This window comes from Echinops telfairi, unplaced genomic scaffold (assembly GCF_000313985.2).
Source record: "Echinops telfairi isolate 266 unplaced genomic scaffold, ASM31398v2 ScPeMD7_3533;HRSCAF=4204_0, whole genome shotgun sequence".
Lineage (NCBI taxonomy): Eukaryota > Metazoa > Chordata > Mammalia > Afrosoricida > Tenrecidae > Echinops > Echinops telfairi.
The window spans coordinates 86,377,188-86,385,891 of record NW_022107431.1 but is presented as its reverse complement, the minus strand read 5'-3'; the positions used below and the strand labels follow the sequence as shown (position 1 = coordinate 86,385,891).

General features: G+C 41.7%; 1 non-coding gene across 1 annotated transcript; it reads right to left on the bottom strand.

The window, feature by feature from the left end:
• Positions 1–1,637: 1,637 nt before the first annotated feature.
• LOC115871114 lies at positions 1,638–1,758 on the bottom strand. Its single transcript, XR_004047097.1, has one exon. It is a non-coding gene; the product is annotated as a small nucleolar RNA SNORA61 (small nucleolar RNA).
• Between the last annotated feature and the right edge of the window lie 6,946 nt (positions 1,759–8,704).

Below are 8,704 nucleotides of genomic sequence, written 5' to 3'. Positions count from 1 at the left end.
TTATCTGTGCTTTATTTTTGCCCCAGATATAAATCAAAATTTAAAAACACTGAAGGAGCCCTGGAAGCATTTGACAAGCTGTGTAGACTCTACCCAGGAAGTTGGCTGTTGCCTTGGCCTCTCTGGCCTGGAGCCAGCATTCTGAAGAATGCGAAGATTCGTCTCTGGGTACCCATGGTTTTTGCTATTGTACGGAACCATGGCAGGTTGCCTCCTATGTGATGCATGCTTAGTAAATCTTTATGGAAAGAAAGAATGAAGGAAAGAGAGAGAGACGAGTGAGGAGAAGAGAGGATCTTTGATGTACGTGCGAGGCCTCCACACAACCTGATATAATTTTGAAAGAACATTCAGGAAGAGACAGAGGACAAGCTTTTGACTTAGTGGAAACCTTTGGAAATGCTACAGCAAGGTAAACATGAACTGAGTGTGACAAGAGCAGCCAGGAATTCGCTGGCGTGCAAGAGATGATAACTCTTACTCTTTTGCTTATCCAATGTAAAGGCTATACAGTCTTATTGTTATTCTTACAAACCTTTTCAAAGTCATAGCTTTTTGAAAACATTTTATAGCATGTAAAAGACAAGTTTTGCCTATTGTCTATTAAGATTTAACCAACTAACATGACTGAGATTTATCCCTGGTCCAAAATAATACAAACTCCAAAATCCTAAATAAGCATTACTGTTCTTTCTCCCCTCTTAAAAGACTGAAAAACAAACAAACAATAAGACAAAACCCAGTTTAGACAATGTTCCCAACACACTACAGGGAATGGATGGCAGAACTGTTTTGGAACAAAGATAACCTGACATTAGACTTTACTCTTATTTAATGGTCTGAGGCTAAAATCAATTACATTAGTCACTAAGCTGAAGAGGACTGAGGCACTGGCTCCTAGGTTAAGAAGTTAGACATGGCTTGTTGCCCTCCTCGGGGCGTTTAATTTAACAAGTTAGGGGGTTGGGAGGAACAAAAGTTAGAGAACTTCCCCCCAAAAGTTAAAAAACGTCTTGGCCTAATAAAATTGCTTGTCATCATCTTTCCTCTTATTCGGAACACAAACAGCAAATTATTTGGTACTCTTTTAGTTTTATATGGCTATGTTGTACTCTATTCTCCTCAAATGATAAAATCTAAGTATATTTTGACTTTAACATTTGAGAACTTTAAAGGCCAGAAGTTTATATTCTCATTTCAGTGAACATTTTGCTACTATAAGTAAGATTCTCATATCTTGACAAGGCTGTAAGAGCTATGTAAAAGAGCTTGTACAAGTTAGGCAGAGTAATTACAGTCTGAACAGGGCAAGAAATTAAATGCAGCTGCCGCCTGTATCTTAGGGTATTTTGAGGAATCTAATGGCATTGTGCCTGGTTCTCGGGACTCATATGTTGAAAGGCTTTCACACTTTGTTTTAAAATTTATATTTAAAGCTATTAATTTTCTCTTGGAGCAAAGGAAAGAACTTTCTAAAAATCTTGCGGGACTCCTTCTTCTGCAAAGAAACCAACCAAATTTCTCAAAAGGGCAATGCACAGCCTCAGATTGACCTGAAGCTATTAATAGCCGGACGGAATCACTGACATCATAAGATCACATCCACTGAGGTAATACACTCAGGAAGATTCTTTTCTGCTTGTTTGTAACTAGCTCGCGTATCATAAAAGAAACGAAGTCACTTTCAATTTTTCTTTTCCTCTTTTTATAAGCACTGAGACCAATGTTCAGATCTAATGGGTATGGAATCAGGAGGGTTTTTAAGCCTGTGAACGCTCTCTCTCGTTTCTTTAAATGTTGTTTTCCCTTTCATTTGTGGCATGTGACACACAGAGTAGCACTGCCCATCACATCAGACAGTGACAGTATCCCAGGAGACACTGCCAGGCCCCTTGTTTGTGCTTCTTTCTTCTCCTTTTTAATCTTTCCCCTCCATCCTCCCTCCTTCCACCCACCCCTCCTCCTTTCCTCTTTGCTCCTCCCCTTCTCTCCGCTCCACCCTGCAACTTCTTGTAGTCTTCAAAGTCTTTTCCTTTGGTGTAAAAACCAATTTTTTCCTTTTTTTCCTTTATAATAAATGGTGTCGTGAAATATTTATCTTTATGGGATTGACTAACTTTGGCAAGTATCATGCTTTCTAATTGTGTCCATGTCATGAGGTGTTTGACAGTCTTAACACATGGATAACTCAAGGATGCGTAATACTCCGATGTGGGTAGTACCAGAATTTACTGATTCATTCCTCCACAGATGGTTTTTTTTTTATTGCTTCCATCTTTTTGCTATTAAAGACATGGATGCAAGAAAAATGAGTGCGTGTATATCTGTTCATGTTCTGTTCTTTATTTATTTGGGGTATATTTCAAGTAGAGACATTGCAGGATCATATAGTATTTTCTACTTGTGTTTAAGGAAGCACTGTACCATTTTCCATAGTGATGTACTGTGGAGTACTAGCCCCCACGATTTGAACGGGTCCAAGGGGCAGATGTGAAATTGAGGGGTAAAATTAAAGAGACATCAGACAATAGAAGGCATGCCATTGCTCACCTCCTGGACGGCCATGATCTCAGCAGCCAGATCCGTGCAGAGAGAGCATCTATATTTCCAGTCACATCACATATACACTTTCAGGGACATGCAAGCCCCCTGATCACATTATAACAGGAATGGATTCTACAATCGGCATACATCAACTGGAGGAGTGCAAGCAATCAGAAGGGGCAGCCCTAAGGGTACACATGTGACAAGATGGGCGGACCCTAGATTCAAGATGGCAGCCTAACCTTGGTCCTCCTTGAATTGGCTTGACCTTGTCTCCTTGTCTCAGGGAAACAATCCACCATCCTTATCAGCTTGGGTGGGTGCTACTCAGGGTGGGACAGACTATAGAGTCTGATTGCTCTAAATGGCTGATAACCTCAGGGAGATAACCTCTAAGCAGTTGGCGTTGACCTCCAAGTGTACAGACATTTAACATGTGTTGCATGCAGCTCCTTAGGTTTGGCATATATTTGGGGGACAACCCTTCTGCATCCCACAATGTGCAAGTCTACAATGCCACCAGCAATGTTTGAGGGTTCCAATCTCTCTACATCTTCTCCAGCATTCTTATTTTCTACTTTTGTGAATTTTTCTAAGAGTGTAGTTGTGAGGTAGTATCTTGTTATTGTTTTAATTTATATTTCTCTTATAACTAATGATTGCAAGCAAGATTTTTTTTGTTTAATGTTTTGACATTTTGAAAATGTGTACATACTTGGCTTGGAGATTAAGGATTATAATTCCATGAGATTTTGCAGATAATTGGCCTAATACCATTTTCATTGCTTCTGTTCTACTTCCTACGCAAATGCATAGGGTCTGAAAAGCTTGCAAGTGGCCATCCAAGACACAATTGGTCTCTATTAACCTGGAGCAATGGAGGAATAGGAGTCAGGAGTAAAAGAAAATGGCATACTTGGCTGTGATAGTTAGGTTTTGTGTCAACTTGGCAAGTTCTCACACATATCACAGCCAAACGAAGTCTCCTTGGGGTGTGACCTATTTGATATCTAAAAAGAAATGTTGTAACGAAATTCCTCCTCTCTTCTCCTTCCTGCTGTTACATCCTGAATTTGGCTTCCTGGGACTTAGGTTGGTGACCATTATGTGACCTGCCTGCCATGTTCTCTACTTCAGATTCACTCAACTCTGTCTCCACCGGCCTGCAGCTTTCTCATCTCCTGCTTCATTTCCTCCATTTTTAACAGCTGGCAACTGCATCAATTGGGAAGTCTCTCCTGCTACCATCTGATCCACAGACTTGAGTTGGACTGCACTCTCCTGCTTTGTGGCTATGTGAGTCACCTTCTAGATATACATTGCTTTCTGGATATACATTGCTTTCTTATACATGTTCAAGCATCCTGGTTTTATTTCTCTAGAAAAGCCAGTGAGATGTAGTTAGTTAATATGGCCATCATCCTTTGTGTGATGTATTGCACACCCTAGCCTCTATGCCTGAGGCCATAATCCCATTTTGGAGGGCGTTCTCTGCTATGCTAATGACAGGATTAAATTGGGTTAAAGTCTGAGTTCATATCTTACTAAAGCAGTGGTTCTCAACCTTCCTAATGCCTAAACCCTTTAATACAGTTCCTCATGTGGTGGTGACCCCCACCAACCATAAAATTATTTTTGTTGCTACTTCACAACTGAATTTTGCTAATGTTATGAATTTGGCAACCCCTGAGAAAGGGTTTGAGACCCACAGGTTGAGAACCACTATACTAGAGGGTGTGAATCAAGTCACCATCCTTTGTTTGCTTGAGGATATAATCTGATGAAAGACAAACACTTCCATCAAAGCCTTGCCTTTGCATATAAGAGCCACCTGAGAAACACAGAACACAATCCCAGAACCATCAAGGAAGCAGGGCCACCAGTGGAGCACGTTTGAGATCTCCGTCTGAAGAGGCAGAGGCCATTACCAGAGGTTGCAGCACAGAGACCATGGGACCCAGCAAAGGGGCCAAGCCAAGACCAGAGGCAGAGACAAGGAGACCATGAGACAGAACAGTGGAGTAGCGTCAAAACTGTGAGACTGTGATCAAGTCCCCAAGAAATCCTGAAAATAGACCTCTGACTTGGGGGACAGGACTTGGCACCTCATCAGACTTGATCGGAAAACATACATAAGGGTCAACAGACAGACCTGGAACTATCTGGTTGTTATTGTTTTTTCCTCTGTTCTCTTCTGTTTTGTTTTCCTTGTTTGTTTGTTTGTTTGATTATGTTTTATTTATTGTTTCTTTTGCCCTATGTCTAGCTATATAAGATAGGCAGGATGAACAATTTAACCGAGAATATAGCAGGACCTGCCATTCCCAGGGGGACATGGGAGAGGAGGAGAGGGCGGAGAGGGGAGTGGGGAGCCAAGAAACACAGAGATAAGGGAATAACAAGAGATCTAAAATTGATGGCGAGGAGGCGTATAATGCCTGGTGGTGCTTGATCAAGACCAATGTATCTGAGAGGAAATACTGAGAGCCGAATGGAGGGTGAGCATGATAGTGGGATAGGAGAAAGGTAAAAGGAAATAGAGGAAAGAAATAGGAGGCGAATGCTATGTATATCTCTGGCTTTAGACTAAGGGCCAGCTCTAACCTTTCTTTACCTGACTTTCCAAAACTCCTTTCATTTTATTTCCTGTTCCCTACAGAGTTCACCTCCCTCAATAAATCTATTCATTAAAGGTCAAAAAAAGAGAGCTATGTATAGAGGTATAGCTATAGGCACGTATATATGTAAATATATTAATTTATAATGAAAGGGATAGAGGCCAATGTATGATAAGTGTTAAGATAGCAGACAGACTTTGGGCCTCTACTCAAGGCCTCCCTTAACACAAAAACACTGTTCTGATAACCTGGCACTCTTTGATACTCACCTTCCCAACAGGATCCCTGAAGACAAAGTGGATGCATAAGCAAATCTGGCGAAGAGAGCAGATGGTGCCCAGCTACCAAAAGTTATAACGTCTGGGGTCTTGAAGGCTTAAAGTCAAACAAGCAGCCATCTAGCAGGGAAGCAAATAAGCCCACATGGAAGAAGCACACCAGCCTGTGTGATCATGAGGTGTCGATGGGATCAGGCATCTGGTATCAAAAGATCCAAAGCAAACAACTATATTGATGTGAAAGAGGTGGGTTGGAGTGGAGACCCTAAGCCCATCTGTAGACAATTGGATATCCCCCCACAGAAGGGTTATAAGGAAGGGATGATTCAACCAAGGTGCAGTATAGATAGCACCAATGAATCACACATCATTCCTCTAGTTCCTGAATACTTCCTCCCCACCTCCCCCATACTACCATGACTCAGTTCTACCTTACAAATCTGGTTAGATCAGAGAACATACATTGGTACAGATAAGCACTCTCAACACATAGATTTCAAGAAAGATAAAACCCACAGGAACAGTCATGAGAGCAGTGATATCATGAGGATAGGAGGATGGTCAGGGAGGGGGGAAGGGTGAGAAAGTTGGGAACGCATCACAAGATTGGATATATAGCCCCCACACCCCAAAGGGGACGAATAACAGAAATGTGGGTGAAGGGAGACAAGGGACAGTGTAAGACACGAAATAATAATAATGACAATATATAATTGATCAAGGATTCATTAGGGACAGGAAAAAAGAGGAGCTGATACCAAGGGCTCAAGTAGAAAACGTTTTGGAAACGATGACTGAAACTTATGTACAAATATGCTTGATACAATTGATGTATGGAATGTTATAAGAGCTGTAAGAGCCCCCAGTATAAGGATTTATTTTGTTTTTAAAAAGGACTATGAGACTGTGAAGCAGATCAGCAGGCTGACTTCCTGACCCATGGAGGCCGAGGCCAAGGGATCACATGTCTGAGAGGCTGAAGACTAGAGAGAGACTTGGCTGCTGGCTGAGGAGAGGTATTGCTGTGGACCAATGACTCTTCTCAGTGTTTTCTGATCCTGGCTTGTGTTAACTTCCCCAATTTCCCCTTAATTGTGAGCATTGTCCGGGGGGAGTTCTATGTGGCCATTGCAACAAATTATTGAATCCAGCTATACGTAGGGTTTCGTGGGTTTGAGGTAGAATAGGTAAATAAAGGTGGAGGGTGGAGGCATGTCTCACCTCTGCTTCAAGGCAATAGGAAAGCCAGAGGAGATCAGATATCTACCCCCCAATGTTGTTTTCCGACCTGGCCAAACACAATGGTTAATTGTCTCCATGAAGAACTATGTCCTTTGCTATGAGACTAGATTGATGGAATGCGTCTAGCCACCATGACTGAACATTCTGATCTGAAGTTCTATGGGAGAATACTGATCAAAGACAGGGAAATGTAAAAGAATTTTAAATTCTCATGGAATTCAATCTCTCTGCATGAAACACTGAACCTATCACCATGAGATAATCTGGAAGACTTAAGCCAAAAAATATTCCCTGATATTGAAAGTCAACAATGGTTTAGCTAAAATAATGAAAAATGTCTGTCTAACATTTTAACCTGAGAGACAAGGGAGCTTATACACAATAAGAACGAGGTTAGAGAAAAATGATGGTAGGGCAGGGGAAGACACTGAGAAGTTTGCCAGAGTTAAAGACAACAGGGGCAAATGCTATTATATACGTAATCCTGGAAGAGTAGGGAAGCTACGAGTGGATGCTCCGGTAGACATGCAGGCTGAACAGGTAGAAGGAGGGAGGGCATGGACCCACAAATATATGTAGATCTGCAAGAGGATATTTGTATATATATTTATTTATTTTTGCTGCAAATTTGTCCGTAAGTATTGTGATAGTTAGGTTTATCATGCCAACTAGGCCAATAGGAACATGTGAGAGGAGTTTAATTAGGTCACAGCATGATTGGAGGGGAATTAGATAAATGGCTCTGCAAGTCCCATCTCTCTTGCTCCCTGATGATCAGACCAGTGTGCTGCTGCTTTAGCTAGTTCTCTGCCTCAACCTGTGTGCCACACTACCTGTGGGCCAAGCCAGCCTATAGATCAGTGGTTCTCAACATTCCTAATGCCGCAACCTTCACCTAATCCACAAGACATTTCTTAAAATAAATAAAACTGTCCAGTGAAAGAACACATGTTGTGGTGATCCCCCAACCATAAAATTATTTTCATTGCTACTTCATAACTGTAATTTTGCTACTGTTATGAGTCAGGCGACCCCTGTGAAAGGATCATTCAACCCCCAAAGGAGTTGCGACCCATATGTTGAGAACTGCTGCTCTAGAGAACCATGCCTAACACAAGTATGGTGATGCATTTTAGCATAAAGTTATGAAAATGTCTTAGATATAATCTTGGACAAGTCAAAGGACCCCAGGCATCAAGACCATCATCTTTGGGGACACCAAGTTCAGTTGGCATAGCATAGTCCACAAAGGTAGTGTTCTACATTCTAGTTTGGTGAGTTAATGACTGGATCTTAAAAGCTCCTAAGCAGCTATCTGAGGGGCAACTATTGGTCTCTCCCTACCCAGAGGAAAGAAGGTGATAGAAATCAAATAACACACGGAAACCATTAGTTTAATGGGCTAGTGGACCACACAAATATCAGCTTCTGTGACCCTGAGACCAGGGTGGTGCCCAGCTACCATTACTACACTACCTGGAATGGATCACATTAGAGGTTCCTGGTTAGAGTAGGGAAAGTGTGGAACAAAATCCCAAATCACAAATGAGACCAGGTTTACTGGTTAGACAGAGACTAGTGGAACCCCTAAGTTTCCTTAGCCACCCGTGGGGTCTGGATGAACTCACCCCTCGTGCTAGTATAATCAACCATTTGAGATGAAAAGGGTAGCATTTGCCTGAGGACAGAGTACTGGCGATGAGAAAAGAAGGAGGAGTGGAAACAGGAAACGCAGTGAGGAAGTGGGATAAATGATAGTACGCGAGAGGACTGCAGGAGAGGAGGTGAAACAAAATGTGCTTGAGTTGTTGAGTGGACAATTGATGATCTCTGTAATCCTTCACCTAATCCACAAGACATTTCTTAAAATAAATAAAACTGTCCAGTGAAAGAACACAAAACACAAACAGTAACAAAATAAACAACAGCGAAAAGAAAGTTTGTCCTGAGCTTTCTACTCTTTTAAAGAGCTACGTGGGGTACAGATAAGAGCTGGAAACACAGGGAATCCAGGACAGATAA